The sequence below is a fragment of the Hyla sarda genome, chromosome 8, assembly GCF_029499605.1.
Source record: "Hyla sarda isolate aHylSar1 chromosome 8, aHylSar1.hap1, whole genome shotgun sequence".
In the NCBI taxonomy this organism is placed as follows: domain Eukaryota; kingdom Metazoa; phylum Chordata; class Amphibia; order Anura; family Hylidae; genus Hyla; species Hyla sarda.
This window is the reverse complement of record NC_079196.1, coordinates 112,560,249-112,577,434: the sequence shown is the minus strand read 5'-3', so window position 1 is coordinate 112,577,434 and position 17,186 is coordinate 112,560,249. Positions and strand designations below refer to the sequence as shown.

The 17,186-nt window shown below is 43.8% G+C and overlaps 10 pseudogenes; all 10 read right to left on the bottom strand.

The window, feature by feature from the left end:
- Positions 1–187: 187 nt before the first annotated feature.
- On the bottom strand, positions 188–459 carry LOC130289764 (U2 spliceosomal RNA; annotated as a pseudogene).
- A 1,464-nt stretch (positions 460–1,923) lies between these two features.
- On the bottom strand, positions 1,924–2,190 carry LOC130289694 (U2 spliceosomal RNA; annotated as a pseudogene).
- A 1,467-nt stretch (positions 2,191–3,657) lies between these two features.
- Positions 3,658–3,921, bottom strand: LOC130289246 (U2 spliceosomal RNA; annotated as a pseudogene).
- Positions 3,922–5,378: 1,457 nt separating this feature from the next.
- LOC130289837 (U2 spliceosomal RNA) lies at positions 5,379–5,642 on the bottom strand (annotated as a pseudogene).
- Positions 5,643–7,104: 1,462 nt separating this feature from the next.
- LOC130288464 (U2 spliceosomal RNA) lies at positions 7,105–7,372 on the bottom strand (annotated as a pseudogene).
- A 2,252-nt stretch (positions 7,373–9,624) lies between these two features.
- On the bottom strand, positions 9,625–9,889 carry LOC130288803 (U2 spliceosomal RNA; annotated as a pseudogene).
- Positions 9,890–11,358: 1,469 nt separating this feature from the next.
- Positions 11,359–11,623, bottom strand: LOC130288673 (U2 spliceosomal RNA; annotated as a pseudogene).
- Positions 11,624–13,092: 1,469 nt separating this feature from the next.
- LOC130288765 (U2 spliceosomal RNA) lies at positions 13,093–13,357 on the bottom strand (annotated as a pseudogene).
- A 1,456-nt stretch (positions 13,358–14,813) lies between these two features.
- Positions 14,814–15,083, bottom strand: LOC130289526 (U2 spliceosomal RNA; annotated as a pseudogene).
- A 1,465-nt stretch (positions 15,084–16,548) lies between these two features.
- LOC130288430 (U2 spliceosomal RNA) lies at positions 16,549–16,815 on the bottom strand (annotated as a pseudogene).
- Positions 16,816–17,186: the final 371 nt, after the last annotated feature.

The following is a 17,186-nucleotide window of genomic DNA, read 5'->3' as shown; positions in this document are numbered from 1 at the left end:
TATTATTATTTAGTTTTATTTTATTTTTTTACACCAATCAGTGTGCAAACATGGTCATTAAAACGATAAATGAAAAGACGTTCATAAACCAGTCAGTGCAACTCATCATTTTGGTCTCCAATTCTCAAACTCAAATTCTCACCCACGGAGGATTAAATGAGAATCTTTCTTGTTTAACACTGGAATGGGGTGGTGCACTGTTCACTACCCGAAGATACTGCCACATCGGGTCAATGCATAGGGCGATGGAAACAAGCTTCCAAATCAGCTCCCTTTCTCAAAAATCCATTTAATTTATGGTCCCCAGATAGGGAACGTATGTATCAGTATGTGCTCACAAGTCACCCAAGGGCAAGTATTCACACAAAAAAAAAAAAAAAAACGTGCCTCAGGATGCGATCTGTCGCAAGATCCTTTCTTTTTTTACACTTGATCTAAGCCAAAAGGCCTAGAGGGGATAACCGGGAAAGGGGTGGACCCAACCATGTCCCCTTCATGAGCACTCACATTACTCATAGAAATGGAAGGAAGGCTGGCAGCCAACCAGCCTCCCATACACTCTCTGGGTGGGTGGCAGTCAGCCACCCATACATACATACAGCACAGGCTAAACCCACATCATCACTTAAAAAAAGGACAGGCGACCATTGCACTCTGATGGAGCATTTAGCAATGCAATCCATAGCCTGGCTTTTGCCTGAACCCCCATCACTCCTCCTCTTGCATATAAGACAATATTTCAGATCTGCATATGAAAACAACACGCCTACCTTTGTTGCACATAGCTGCCTGCCTGTCTCTAGTTACCCCACTGGCTGTCGCTGCGTCCCTTCCGACATGGAATAACACCAACTGTAACGATAAACTGAAAATTAACAGTATAAACCTGCATCATTTTGGACTCTGGTATTTGCTGAATCCGTGTAACCTGACAACCGATGGTGGTGCCGCTGGTGATTCTGGCCTTCTTGGAATCTGTTGGGCCTATGTGTTAGCTCACACATCACTTGGGTATCCATGGTAACTACCACAACATGGTCATCTGCAGTTTACATCTAGCCCTAGAAGTGGCATTGAATGGCATTTTAAAAGTGCTAAGGGTCCTGGTGCAATAATCCTCCCATGAGGATCAGCCTCAACGGCTTTGTAGATTGCACTCATGTCTGCTACTCCATTTACATTTTTTTTTCTTCATGCTTCTTTCTTCATCCTTTTTTCTTTCTGTCATTCAGACTTTCATTCATTCGATCTCACTCACTCACTTGCTTTAACTCATTTGTTCTCACTCACTCACTCACTCACTCAATCACTCACTCACTTATTCACTCTCACTCACTCTCACTCTCTCACTCACTCGCTCACTAAGTCAGTCTCTCTCTCTCTCTCTCTTTTTCTTTTTATATATATTTTTTTCCGTCTTCTTCTTCTTCAGACCCTGTCATAGCACTAATGCCTTTCCAATACCACCAGCAGATGGAGACACTCCATTGCAACATTGGTTGTGAGCAGCAGTTTCTAAAAACAAATGCCTCATGGCGGATTTCCCATCCATCAATGGATGGTAAATTTTGTTTTTATCATTCACTGACCACAGAAACCAATGCATGGTCAAGCAACAGCAATGACACACCCTTGTGTATAGGCATGAGACCCTCACATCATTTAACAGGATTCAGCACCACCCACAAGACAGCTACCTGTCATGTCATGTCAAACCTGCACAGGTGTGCTAGATTATTATTATTTAGTTTTATTTTATTTTTTTTACACCAATCAGTGTGCAAACATGGTCATTAAAACGCTAAATGAATAGACGTTCATAAACCAGTCAGTGCAACTCATCATTTTGGTCTCCAATTCTCAAACTCAAATTCTCACCCACGGAGGATTAAATGAGAATCTTTCTTGTTTAACACTGGAATGGGGTGGTGCACTGTTCACTACCCGAAGATACTGCCACACCGGGTCAATGCATAGGGCGACGGAAGCAAGCTTCCAAATCAGCTCCCTTTCTCAAAAATCCATTTAATTTATGATCACCAGATAGGGAACGTATGTTTCAGTATGTGCTCACAAGTCACCCAAGTGCAAGTATTCACACAAAAAAAAAAACGTGCCTCAGGATGCGATCTGTCGCAAGATCCTTTCTTTTTTTTACACTTGATCTAAGCCAAAAGGCCTAGAGGAGATAACCGGGAAAGGGGTGGACCCAACCATGTCCCCTTCATGAGCACTCACATTACTCATAGGAATGGAAGGAAGGCTGGCAGCCAACCAGCCTCCCATACACTCTCTGGGTGGGTGGCAGTCAGCCACCCATACATACATACAGCACAGGCTAAACCCACATCATCACTTAAAAAAAGGACAGGCGACCATTGCACTCTGATGGAGCATTTAGCAATGCAATCCATAGCCTGGCTTTTGCCTGAACCCCCATCACTCCTCCTCTTGCATAAAAGACAATATTTCAGATCTGCATATGAAAACAACACGCCTACCTTTGTTGCACATAGCTGCCTGCCTGTCTCTAGTTACCCCACTGGCTGTCGCTGCGTCCCTTCCGACATGGAATAACACCAACTGTAACGATAAACTGAAAATTAACAGTATAAACCTGCATCATTTTGGACTCTGGTATTTGCTGAATCCGGGTAACCTGACAACCGATGGTGGTGCCGCTGGTGATTCTGGCCTTCTTGGAATCTGTTGTGCCTATGTGTTAGCTCACACATCACTTGGGTATCCATGGTAACTACCACAACATGGTCATCTGCAGTTTACATCTAGCCCTAGAAGTGGCATTGAATGGCATTTTAAAAGTGCTAAGGGTCCTGGTGCAATAATCCTCCCATGAGGATCAGCCTCAACGGCTTTGTAGATTGCACTCATGTCTGCTACTCCATATACATTTTTTTTTCTTCATGCTTCTTTCTTCATCCTTTTTTCTTTCTGTCATTCAGACTTTCATTCATTCGATCTCACTCACTCACTTGCTTTAACTCATTTGTTCTCACTCACTCAATCACTCACTCACTTATTCACTCTCACTCACTCTCACTCTCTCACTCACTCGCTCACTAAGTCAGTCTCTCAATCTCTCTCTCTCTCTCTCTTTTTCTTTTATATATATTTTTTTCCGTCTTCTTCTTCTTCTTCTTCTTCAGACCCTGTCATAGCACTAATGCCTTTCCAATACCACCAGCAGATGGAGACACTCCATTGCAACATTGGTTGTGAGCAGCAGTTTCTAAAAACAAATGCCTCATGGCGGATTTCCCATCCATCAATGGATGGTAAATTTTGTTTTTATCATTCACTGACCACAGAAACCAATGCATGGTCAAGCAACAGCAATGACACACCCTTGTGTATAGGCATGAGACCCTCACGTCATTTAACAGGATTCAGCACCACCCACAAGACAGCTACCTGTCATGTCATGTCAAACCTGCACAGGTGTGCTAGATTATTATTATTTAGTTTTATTTTATTTTTTTACACCAATCAGTGTGCAAACATGGTCATTAAAACGCTAAATGAATAGACGTTCATAAACCAGTCAGTGCAACTCATCATTTTGGTCTCCAATTCTCAAACTCAAATTCTCACCCACGGAGGATTAAATGAGAATCTTTCTTGTTTAACACTGGAATGGGGTGGTGCACTGTTCACTACCCGAAGATACTGTCACATCGGGTCAATGCATAGGGCGACGGAAGCAAGCTTCCAAATCAGCTCCCTTTCTCAAAAATCCATTTAATTTATGGTCCCCAGATAGGGAACATATGTATCAGTATGTGCTCACAAGTCACCCAAGCGCAAGTATTCACACAAAAAAAAACGTGCCTCAGGATGCGATCTGTCGCAAGATCCTTTCTTTTTTTACACTTGATCTAAGCCAAAAGGCCTAGAGGGGATAACCGGGAAAGGGGTGGACCCAACCATGTCCCCGTCATGAGCACTCACATTACTCATAGGAATGGAAGGAAGGCTGGCAGCCAACCAGCCTCCCATACACTCTCTGGGTGGGTGGCAGTCAGCCACCCATACATACATACAGCACAGGCTAAACCCACATCATCACTTAAAAAAAGGACAGGCGACCATTGCACTCTGATGGAGCATTTAGCAATGCAATCCATAGCCTGGCTTTTGCCTGAACCCCCATCACTCCTCCTCTTGCATATAAGACAATATTTCAGATCTGCATATGAAAACAACACGCCTACCTTTGTTGCACATAGCTGCCTGCCTGTCTCTAGTTACCCCACTGGCTGTCGCTGCGTCCCTTCCGACATGGAATAACACCAACTGTAACGATAAACTGAAAATTAACAGTATAAACCTGCATCAATTTGGACTCTGGTATTTGCTGAATCCGGGTAACCTGACAACCGATGGTGGTGCCGCTGGTGATTCTGGCCTTCTTGGAATCGGTTGGGCCTATGTGTTAGCTCACACATCACTTGGGTATCCATGGTAACTACCACAACATGGTCATCTGCAGTTTACATCTAGCCCTAGAAGTGGCATTGAATGGCATTTTAAAAGTGCTAAGGGTCCTGGTGCAATAATCCTCCCATGAGGATCAGCCTCAACGGCTTTGTAGATTGCACTCATGTCTGCTACTCCATATACATTTTTTTTTCTTCATGCTTCTTTCTTAATCCTTTTTTCTTTCTGTCATTCAGACTTTCATTCATTCGATCTCACTCACTCACTTGCTTTAACTCATTTGTTCTCACTCACTCAATCACTCACTCACTTATTCACTCTCACTCACTCTCACTCACTCACTCGCTCACTAAGTCAGTCTCTCAATCTCTCTCTCTCTCTCTTTTTCTTTTTATATATATTTTTTTCCGTCTTCTTCTTCTTCTTCTTCTTCAGACCCTGTCATAGCACTAATGCCTTTCCAATACCACCAGCAGATGGAGACACTCCATTGCAACATTGGTTGTGAGCAGCAGTTTCTAAAAACAAATGCCTCATGGCGGATTTCCCATCCATCAATGGATGGTAAATTTTGTTTTTATCATTCACTGACCACAGAAACCAATGCATGGTCAAGCAACAGCAATGACACACCCTTGTGTATAGGCATGAGACCCTCACGTCATTTAACAGGATTCAGCACCACCCACAAGACAGCTACCTGTCATGTCATGTCAAACCTGCACAGGTGTGCTAGATTATTATTATTTAGTTTTATTTTATTTTTTTTACACCAATCAGTGTGCAAACATGGTCATTAAAACGCTAAATGAATAGACGTTCATAAACCAGTCAGTGCAACTCATCATTTTGGTCTCCAATTCTCAAACTCAAATTCTCACCCACGGAGGATTAAATGAGAATCTTTCTTGTTTAACACTGGAATGTTCACTACCCGAAGATACTGCCACATCGGGTCAATGCATAGGGCGACGGAAGCAAGCTTCCAAATCAGCTCCCTTTCTCAAAAATCCATTTAATTTATGGTCCCCAGATAGGGAACGTATGTATCAGTATGTGCTCACAAGTCACCCAAGGGCAAGTATTCACACAAAAAAAAAAAAAAAACGTGCCTCAGGATGCGATCTGTCGCAAGATCCTTTCTTTTTTTACACTTGATCTAAGCCAAAAGGCCTAGAGGGGATAACCGGGAAAGGGGTGGACCCAACCATGTCCCCTTCATGAGCACTCACATTACTCATAGAAATGAAAGGAAGGCTGGCAGCCAACCAGCCTCCCATACACTCTCTGGGTGGGTGGCAGTCAGCCACCCATACATACATACAGCACAGGCTAAACCCACATCATCACTTAAAAAAAGGACAGGCGACCATTGCACTCTGATGGAGCATTTAGCAATGCAATCCATAGCCTGGCTTTTGCCTGAACCCCCATCACTCCTCCTCTTGCATATAAGACAATATTTCAGATCTGCATATGAAAACAACACGCCTACCTTTGTTGCACATAGCTGCCTGCCTGTCTCTAGTTACCCCACTGGCTGTCGCTGCGTCCCTTCCGACATGGAATAACACCAACTGTAACGATAAACTGAAAATTAACAGTATAAACCTGCATCATTTTGGACTCTGGTATTTGCTGAATCCGTGTAACCTGACAACCGATGGTGGTGCCGCTGGTTATTCTGGCCTTCTTGGAATCTGTTGGGCCTATGTGTTAGCTCACACATCACTTGGGTATTCATGGTAACTACCACAACATGGTCATCTGCAGTTTACATCTAGCCCTAGAAGTGGCATTGAATGGCATTTTAAAAGTGCTAAGGGTCCTGGTGCAATAATCCTCCCATGAGGATCAGCCTCAACGGCTTTGTAGATTGCACTCATGTCTGCTACTCCATTTACATTTTTTTTTCTTCATGCTTCTTTCTTCATCCTTTTTTCTTTCTGTCATTCAGACTTTCATTCATTCGATCTCACTCACTCACTTGCTTTAACTCATTTGTTCTCACTCACTCACTCACTCACTCACTTATTCACTCTCACTCACTCTCACTCACTCACTCGCTCACTAAGTCAGTCTCTCAATCTCTCTCTCTCTCTCTTTTTCTTTTTATATATATTTTTTTCCATCTTCTTCTTCTTCTTCTTCTTCAGACCCTGTCATAGCACTAATGCCTTTCCAATACCACCAGCAGATGGAGACACTCCATTGCAACATTGTTTGTGAGCAGCAGTTTCTAAAAACAAATGCCTCATGGCGGATTTCCCATCCATCAATGGATGGTAAATTTTGTTTTTATCATTCACTGACCACAGAAACCAATGCATGGTCAAGCAACAGCAATGACACACCCTTGTGTATAGGCATGAGACCCTCACGTCATTTAACAGGATTCAGCACCACCCACAAGACAGCTACCTGTCATGTCATGTCAAACCTGCACAGGTGTGCTAGATTATTATTATTTAGTTTTATTTTATTTTTTTACACCAATCAGTGTGCAAACATGGTCATTAAAACGCTAAATGAATAGACGTTCATAAACCAGTCAGTGCAACTCATCATTTTGGTCTCCAATTCTCAAACTCAAATTCTCACCCACGGAGGATTAAATGAGAATCTTTCTTGTTTAACACTGGAATGGGGTGGTGCACTGTTCACTACCCGAAGATACTGCCACACCGGGTCAATGCATGGGGCGACGGAAGCAAGCTTCCAAATCAGCTCCCTTTCTCAAAAATCCATTTAATTTATGGTCCCCAGATAGGGAACGTATGTTTCAGTATGTGCTCACAAGTCACCCAAGTGCAAGTATTCACACAAAAAAAAAAAACGTGCCTCAGGATGCGATCTGTCGCAAGATCCTTTCTTTTTTTTACACTTGATCTAAGCCAAAAGGCCTAGAGGAGATAACCGGGAAAGGGGTGGACCCAACCATGTCCCCTTCATGAGCACTCACATTACTCATAGGAATGGAAGGAAGGCTGGCAGCCAACCAGCCTCCCATACACTCTCTAGGTGGGTGGCAGTCAGCCACCCATCCATACATACAGCACAGGTTAAACCCACATCATCACTTAAAAAAAGGACAGGCGACCATTGCACTCTGATGGAGCATTTAGCAATGCAATCCATAGCCTGGCTTTTGCCTGAACCCCCATCACTCCTCCTCTTGCATATAAGACAATATTTCAGATCTGCATATGAAAACAACACGCCTACCTTTGTTGCACATAGCTGCCTGCCTGTCTCTAGTTACCCCACTGGCTGTCGCTGCGTCCCTTCCGACATGGAATAACACCAACTGTAACAATAAACTGAAAATTAACAGTATAAACCTGCATCATTTTGGACTCTGGTATTTGCTGAATCCGGGTAACCTGACAACCGATGGTGGTGCCGCTGGTGATTCTGGCCTTCTTGGAATCTGTTGTGCCTATGTGTTAGCTCACACATCACTTGGGTATCCATGGTAACTACCACAACATGGTCATCTGCAGTTTACATCTAGCCCTAGAAGTGGCATTCAATGGCATTTTAAAAGTGCTAAGGGTCCTGGTGCAATAATCCTCCCATGGGGATCAGCCTCAACGGCTTTGTAGATTGCACTCATGTCAGCAACTCCATATACATTTTTTTTTCTTCATGCTTCTTTCTTCATCCTTTTTTCTTTCTGTCATTCAGACTTTCATTCATTCGATCTCACTCACTCACTTGCTTTAACTCATTTGTTCTCACTCACTCACTCACTCAATCACTCACTCACTTATTCACTCTCACTCACTCTCACTCTCTCACTCACTCGCTCACTAAGTCAGTCTCTCTCTCTCTCTCTCTCTCTCTTTTTCTTTTTATATATATTTTTTCCGTCTTCTTCTTCTTCTTCTTCTTCTTCTTCTTCTTCTTCTTCTTCAGACCCTGTCATAGCACTAATGCCTTTCCTATACCACCAGCAGATGGAGACAGTCCATTGCAACATTGGTTTTGAGCAGCAGTTTCTAAAAACAAATGCCTCATGGCGGATTTCCCATCCATCAATGGATGGTAAATTTTGTTTTTATCATTCACTGACCACAGAAACCAATGCATGGTCAAGCAACAGCAATGACACACCCTTGTGTATAGGCATGAGACCCTCACGTCATTTATCAGGATTCAGCACCACCCACAAGACAGCTACCTGTCATGTCATGTCAAACCTGCACAGGTGTGCTAGATTATTATTACTGTATATACTCGAGTATAAGCCGAGTTTTTCAGCACGATTTTTCGTGCTGAAAACGCCCCCCTCGGCTTATACTCGAGTGAACTCTCCGCCTGTCAATCCCTTCATCAGTGGTCTTCAACCTGCGGACCTCCAGATGTTGCAAAACTACAACTCCCAGCAAGCCCGGACAGCCATCGGCGCCGCACAGGGACGTTCATGTGCAACGTCCCTGTGCGTCGTCGTCAAGGCAACTTCACTAGTCCGGGCCCGAAGCGCGGAGAAGAGGCCCCCCTGGTGAAAATGGACCCTCCGCAACGACTAACCATCCCCACCGGACGGTCCCTGCAGCATAGAAGGCCCGGATCAGCTCACCCTAACTTCGCGCCGAAGGGAGGTGAGCACAAAACAAAAGGGGGGGGGGGGGGGCTGGATGATGACGAAGGCTGCAGTGGTCTTCAACCTGCGGACCTCCAGAGGTTTCAAAACTACAACACCCAGCATGCCTGGACAGCCGATGGCTGTCCGGGCATGCTGGGGGTTGTAGTTTTGCAACATCTGGAGGTCCGCAGGTTGAAGACCTCTGATGAAGGGATTGACAGGCGGTGATGATGAAGGGAGGGGGGATGATGATGGGGGTCTGGATGATGACATTGGGGGGGATGATGTATTTCCCACCTTAGGCTTATAGTCGAATCAATAACTTTTCCTGGGTTTTTGGGGTAAAATTAGGGGCCTCGTCTTATATTCGGGTCGGCTTATACTCGAGTATATACGGTATTTAGTTTTATTTTATTTTTTTACACCAATCAGTGTGCAAACATGGTCATTAAAACGCTAAATGAATAGACGTTCATAAACCAGTCAGTGCAACTCATCATTTTGGTCTCCAATTCTCAAACTCAAATTCTCACCCACGGAGGATTAAATGAGAATCTTTCTTGTTTAACACTGGAATGGGGTGGTGCACTGTTCACTACCCGAAGATACTGCCACATCGGGTCAATGCATAGGGCGACGGAAGCAAGCTTCCAAATCAGCTCCCTTTCTCAAAAATCCATTTAATTTATGGTCCCCAGATAGGGAACGTATGTATCAGTATGTGCTCACAAGTCACCCAAGTGCAAGTATTCACACAAAAAAAAAACGTGCCTCAGGATGCGATCTGTCGCAAGATCCTTTCTTTTTTTACACTTGATCTAAGCCAAAAGGCCTAGAGGGGATAACCGGGAAAGGGGTGGACCCAACCATGTCCCCTTCATGAGCACTCACATTACTCATAGGAATGGAAGGAAGGAAGGCTGGCAGCCAACCAGCCTCCCATACACTCTCTGGGTGGGTGGCAGTCAGCCACCCATACATACATACAGCACAGGCTAAACCCACATCATCACTTAAAAAAAGGACAGGCGACCATTGCACTCTGATGGAGCATTTAGCAATGCAATCCATAGCCTGGCTTTTGCCTGAACCCCCATCACTCCTCCTCTTGCATATAAGACAATATTTCAGATCTGCATATGAAAACAACACGCCTACCTTTGTTGCACATAGCTGCCTGCCTGTCTCTAGTTACCCCACTGGCTGTAGCTGCGTCCCTTCCGACATGGAATAACACCAACTGTAACGATAAACTGAAAATTAACAGTATAAACCTGCATCATTTTGGACTCTGGTATTTGCTGAATCCGGGTAACCTGACAACCGATGGTGGTGCCGCTGGTGATTCTGGCCTTCTTGGAATCTGTTGGGCCTATGTGTTAGCTCACACATCACTTGGGTATCCATGGTAACTACCACAACATGGTCATCTGCAGTTTACATCTAGCCCTAGAAGTGGCATTGAATGGCATTTTAAAAGTGCTAAGGGTCCTGGTGCAATAATCCTACCATGAGGATCAGCCTCAACGGCTTTGTAGATTGCACTCATGTCTGCTACTCCATATACATTTTTTTTTCTTCATGCTTCTTTCTTCATCCTTTTTTCTTTCTGTCATTCAGACTTTCATTCATTCGATATCACTCACTCACTTGCTTTAACTCATTTGTTCTCACTCACTCACTCACTCACTCAATCACTCACTCACTTATTCACTCGCACTCACTCTCACTCTCTCACTCACTCGCTCACTAAGTCAGTCTCTCTCTCTCTCTCTCTTTTTCTTTTTATATATATTTTTTCCGTCTTCTTCTTCTTCTTCAGACCCTGTCATAGCACTAATGCCTTTCCAATACCACCAGCAGATGGAGACAGTCCATTGCAACATTGGTTGTGAGCAGCAGTTTCTAAAAAGAAATGCCTCATGGCGGATTTCCCATCCATCAATGGATGGTAAATTTTGTTTTTATCATTCACTGACCACAGAAACCAATGCATGGTCAAGCAACAGCAATGACACACCCTTGTGTATAGGCATGAGACCCTTACGTCATTTAACAGGATTCAGCACCACCCACAAGACAGCTACCTGTCATGTCATGTCAAACCTGCACAGGTGTGCTAGATTATTATTATTTAGTTTTATTTTATTTTTTTACACCAATCAGTGTGCAAACATGGTCATTAAAACGCTAAATGAATAGACGTTCATAAACCAGTCAGTGCAACTCATCATTTTGGTCTCCAATTCTCAAACTCAAATTCTCACCCACGGAGGATTAAATGAGAATCTTTCTTGTTTAACACTGGAATGGGGTGGTGCACTGTTCACTACCCGAAGATACTGCCACATCGGGTCAATGCATAGGGCGACGGAAGCAAGCTTCGAAATCAGCTCCCTTTCTCAAAAATCCATTTAATTTATGGTCCCCAGATAGGGAACGTATGTATCAGTATGTGCTCACAAGTCACCCAAGTGCAAGTATTCACACAAAAAAAAAACGTGCCTCAGGATGCGATCTGTCGCAAGATCCTTTCTTTTTTTACACTTGATCTAAGCCAAAAGGCCTAGAGGGGATAACCGGGAAAGGGGTGGACCCAACCATGTCCCCTTCATGAGCACTCACATTACTCATAGGAATGGAAGGAAGGAAGGCTGGCAGCCAACCAGCCTCCCATACACTCTCTGGGTGGGTGGCAGTCAGCCACCCATACATACATACAGCACAGGCTAAACCCACATCATCACTTAAAAAAAGGACAGGCGACCATTGCACTCTGATGGAGCATTTAGCAATGCAATCCATAGCCTGGCTTTTGCCTGAACCCCCATCACTCCTCCTCTTGCATATAAGACAATATTTCAGATCTGCATATGAAAACAACACGCCTACCTTTGTTGCACATAGCTGCCTGCCTGTCTCTAGTTACCCCACTGGCTGTAGCTGCGTCCCTTCCGACATGGAATAACACCAACTGTAACGATAAACTGAAAATTAACAGTATAAACCTGCATCATTTTGGACTCTGGTATTTGCTGAATCCGGGTAACCTGACAACCGATGGTGGTGCCGCTGGTGATTCTGGCCTTCTTGGAATCTGTTGGGCCTATGTGTTAGCTCACACATCACTTGGGTATCCATGGTAACTACCACAACATGGTCATCTGCAGTTTACATCTAGCCCTAGAAGTGGCATTGAATGGCATTTTAAAAGTGCTAAGGGTCCTGGTGCAATAATCCTACCATGAGGATCAGCCTCAACGGCTTTGTAGATTGCACTCATGTCTGCTACTCCATATACATTTTTTTTTCTTCATGCTTCTTTCTTCATCCTTTTTTCTTTCTGTCATTCAGACTTTCATTCATTCGATATCACTCACTCACTTGCTTTAACTCATTTGTTCTCACTCACTCACTCACTCACTCAATCACTCACTCACTTATTCACTCGCACTCACTCTCACTCTCTCACTCACTCGCTCACTAAGTCAGTCTCTCTCTCTCTCTCTCTTTTTCTTTTTATATATATTTTTTCCGTCTTCTTCTTCTTCTTCAGACCCTGTCATAGCACTAATGCCTTTCCAATACCACCAGCAGATGGAGACAGTCCATTGCAACATTGGTTGTGAGCAGCAGTTTCTAAAAAGAAATGCCTCATGGCGGATTTCCCATCCATCAATGGATGGTAAATTTTGTTTTTATCATTCACTGACCACAGAAACCAATGCATGGTCAAGCAACAGCAATGACACACCCTTGTGTATAGGCATGAGACCCTTACGTCATTTAACAGGATTCAGCACCACCCACAAGACAGCTACCTGTCATGTCATGTCAAACCTGCACAGGTGTGCTAGATTATTATTATTTAGTTTTATTTTATTTTTTTACACCAATCAGTGTGCAAACATGGTCATTAAAACGCTAAATGAATAGACGTTCATAAACCAGTCAGTGCAACTCATCATTTTGGTCTCCAATTCTCAAACTCAAATTCTCACCCACGGAGGATTAAATGAGAATCTTTCTTGTTTAACACTGGAATGGGGTGGTGCACTGTTCACTACCCGAAGATACTGCCACATCGGGTCAATGCATAGGGCGACGGAAGCAAGCTTCGAAATCAGCTCCCTTTCTCAAAAATCCATTTAATTTATGGTCCCCAGATAGGGAACGTATGTATCAGTATGTGCTCACAAGTCACCCAAGTGCAAGTATTCACACAAAAAAAAACGTGCCTCAGGATGCGATCTGTCGCAAGATCCTTTCTTTTTTTTACACTTGATCTAAGCCAAAAGGCCTAGAGGGGATAACCGGGAAAGGGGTGGACCCAACCATGTCCCCTTCATGAGCACTCACATTACTCATAGGAATGGAAGGAAGGCTGGCAGCCAACCAGCCTCCCATACACTCTCTGGGTGGGTGGGTGGCAGTCAGCCACCCATACATACATACAGCACAGGCTAAACCCACATCATCACTTAAAAAAAGGACAGGCGACCATTGCACTCTGATGGAGCATTTAGCAATGCAATCCATAGCCTGGCTTTTGCCTGAACCCCCATCACTCCTCCTCTTGCATATAAGACAATATTTCAGATCTGCATATGAAAACAACACGCCTACCTTTGTTGCACATAGCTGCCTGCCTGTCTCTAGTTACCCCACTGGCTGTAGCTGCGTCCCTTCCGACATGGAATAACACCAACTGTAACGATAAACTGAAAATTAACAGTTTAAACCTGCATCATTTTGGACTCTGGTATTTGCTGAATCCGGGTAACCTGACAACCGATGGGGGTGCCGCTGGTGATTCTGGCCTTCTTGGAATCTGTTGGGCCTATGTGTTAGCTCACACATCACTTGGGTATCCATGGTAACTACCACAACATGGTCATCTGCAGTTTACATCTAGCCCTAGAAGTGGCATTGAATGGCATTTTAAAAGTGCTAAGGGTCCTGGTGCAATAATCCTCCCATGAGGATCAGCCTCAACGGCTTTGTAGATTGCACTCATGTCAGCAACTCCATATACATTTTTTTTTCTTCATGCTTCTTTCTTCATCCTTTTTTCTTTCTGTCATTCAGACTTTCATTCATTCGATCTCACTCACTCACTTGCTTTAACTCATTTGTTCTCACTCACTCACTCACTCAATCACTCACTCACTCATTCACTCTCACTCACTCTCACTCACTCGCTCACTAAGTCAGTCTCTCTCTCTCTCTCTTTTTCTTTTTATATATATTTTTTTCTGTCTTCTTCTTCTTCTTCAGACCCTGTCATAGCACTAATGCCTTTCCAATACCACCAGCAGATGGAGACACTCCATTGCAACATTGGTTGTGAGCAGCAGTTTCTAAAAACAAATGCCTCATGGCGGATTTCCCATCCATCAATGGATGGTAAATTTTGTTTTTATCATTCACTGACCACAGAAACCAATGCATGGTCAAGCAACAGCAATGACACACCCTTGTGTATAGGCATGAGACCCTCACGTCATTTAACAGGATTCAGCACCACCCACAAGACAGCTACCTGTCATGTCATGTCAAACCTGCACAGGTGTGCTAGATTATTATTATTTAGTTTTATTTTATTTTTTTACACCAATCAGTGTGCAAACATGGTCATTAAAACGCTAAATGAATAGACGTTCATAAACCAGTCAGTGCAACTCATCATTTTGGTCTCCAATTCTCAAACTCAAATTCTCACCCACGGAGGATTAAATGAGAATCTTTCTTGTTTAACACTGGAATGGGGTGGTGCACTGTTCACTACCCGAAGATACTGCCACATCGGGTCAATGCATAGGGCGACAGAAGCAAGCTTCCAAATCAGCTCCCTTTCTCAAAAATCCATTTAATTTATGGCCCCCAGATAGAGAACGTATGTATCAGTATGTGCTCACAAGTCACCCAAGTGCAAGTATTCACACAAAAAAAAAAAAAAACGTGCCTCAGGATGCGATCTGTCGCAAGATCCTTTCTTTTTTTACACTTGATCTAAGCCAAAAGGCCTAGAGGGGATAACCGGGAAAGGGGTGGACCCAACCATGTCCCCTTCATGAGCACTCACATTACTCATAGGAATGGAAGGAAGGCTGGCAGCCAATCAGCCTCCCATACACTCTCTGGGTGGGTGGCAGTCAGCCACCCATACATACATACAGCACAGGCTAAACCCACATCATCACTTAAAAAAAGGACAGGCGACCATTGCACTCTGATGGAGCATTTAGCAATGCAATCTATAGCCTGGCTTTTGCCTGAACCCCCATCACTCCTCCTCTTGCATATAAGACAATATTTCAGATCTGCATATGAAAACAACACGCCTACCTTTGTTGCACATAGCTGCCTGCCTGTCTCTAGTTACCCCACTGGCTGTAGCTGCGTCCCTTCCGACATGGAATAACACCAACTGTAACGATAAACTGAAAATTAACAGTATAAACCTGCATCATTTTGGACTCTGGTATTTGCTGAATCCGGGTGACCTGACAACCGATGGTGATGCCGCTGGTGATTCTGGCCTTCTTGGAATCTGTTGGGCCTATGTGTTAGCTTACACATCACTTGGGTATCCATGGTAACTACCACAACATGGTCATCTGCAGTTTACATCTAGCCCTAGAAGTGGCATTGAATGGCATTTTAAAAGTGCTAAGGGTCCTGGTGCAATAATCCTCCCATGAGGATCAGCCTCAACGGCTTTGTAGATTGCACTCATGTCAGCAACTCCATATACATTTTTTTTTCTTCATGCTTCTTTCTTCATCCTTTTTTCTTTCTGTCATTCAGACTTTCATTCATTCGATCTCTCTCACTCACTTGCTTTAACTCATTTGTTCTCACTCACTCACTCAATCACTCACTCACTCATTCACTCTCACTCACTCTCACTCTCTCACTCACTCGCTCACTAAGTCAGTCTCTCTCTCTCTCTCTCTTTTTCTTTTTATATATATTTTTTTCCGTCTTCTTCTTCTTCTTCTTCTTCAGACCCTGTCATAGCACTAATGCCTTTCCAATACCACCAGCAGATGGAGACACTCCATTGCAACATTGGTTGTGAGCAGCAGTTTCTAAAAACAAATGCCTCATGGCGGATTTCCCATCCATCAATGGATGGTAAATTTTGTTTTTATCATTCACTGACCACAGAAACCAATGCATGGTCAAGCAACAGCAATGACACACCCTTGTGTATAGGCATGAGACCCTCACGTCATTTAACAGGATTCAGCACCACCCACAAGACAGCTACCTGTCATGTCATGTCAAACCTGCACAGGTGTGCTAGATTATTATTATTTAGTTTTATTTTATTTTTTTTACACCAATCAGTGTGCAAACATGGTCATTAAAACGCTAAATGAATAGACGTTCATAAACCAGTCAGTGCAACTCATCATTTTGGTCTCCAATTCTCAAACTCAAATTCTCACCCACGGAGGATTAAATGAGAATCTTTCTTGTTTAACACTGGAATGGGGTGGTGCACTGTTCACTACCCGAAGATACTGCCACATCGGGTCAATGCATAGGGCGACAGAAGCAAGCTTCCAAATCAGCTCCCTTTCTCAAAAATCCATTTAATTTATGGTCCCCAGATAGGGAACGTATGTATCAGTATGTGCTCACAAGTCACCCAAGTGCAAGTATTCACACAAAAAAAAAAAACGTGCCTCAGGATGCGATCTGTCGCAAGATCCTTTCTTTTTTTACACTTGATCTAAGCCAAAAGGCCTAGAGGGGATAACCGGGAAAGGGGTGGACCCAACCATGTCCCCTTCATGAGCACTCACATTACTCATAGGAATGGAAGGAAGGCTGGCAGCCAACCAGCCTCCCATACACTCTCTGGGTGGGTGGCAGTCAGCCACCCATACATACATACAGCACAGGCTAAACCCACATCATCACTTAAAAAAAGGACAGGCGACCATTGCACTCTGATGGAGCATTTAGCAATGCAATCCATAGCCTGGCTTTTGCCTGAACCCCCATCACTCCTCCTCTTGCATATAAGACAATATTTCAGATCTGCATATGAAAACAACACGCCTACCTTTGTTGCACATAGCTGCCTGCCTGTCTCTAGTTACCCCACTGGCTGTAGCTGCGTCCC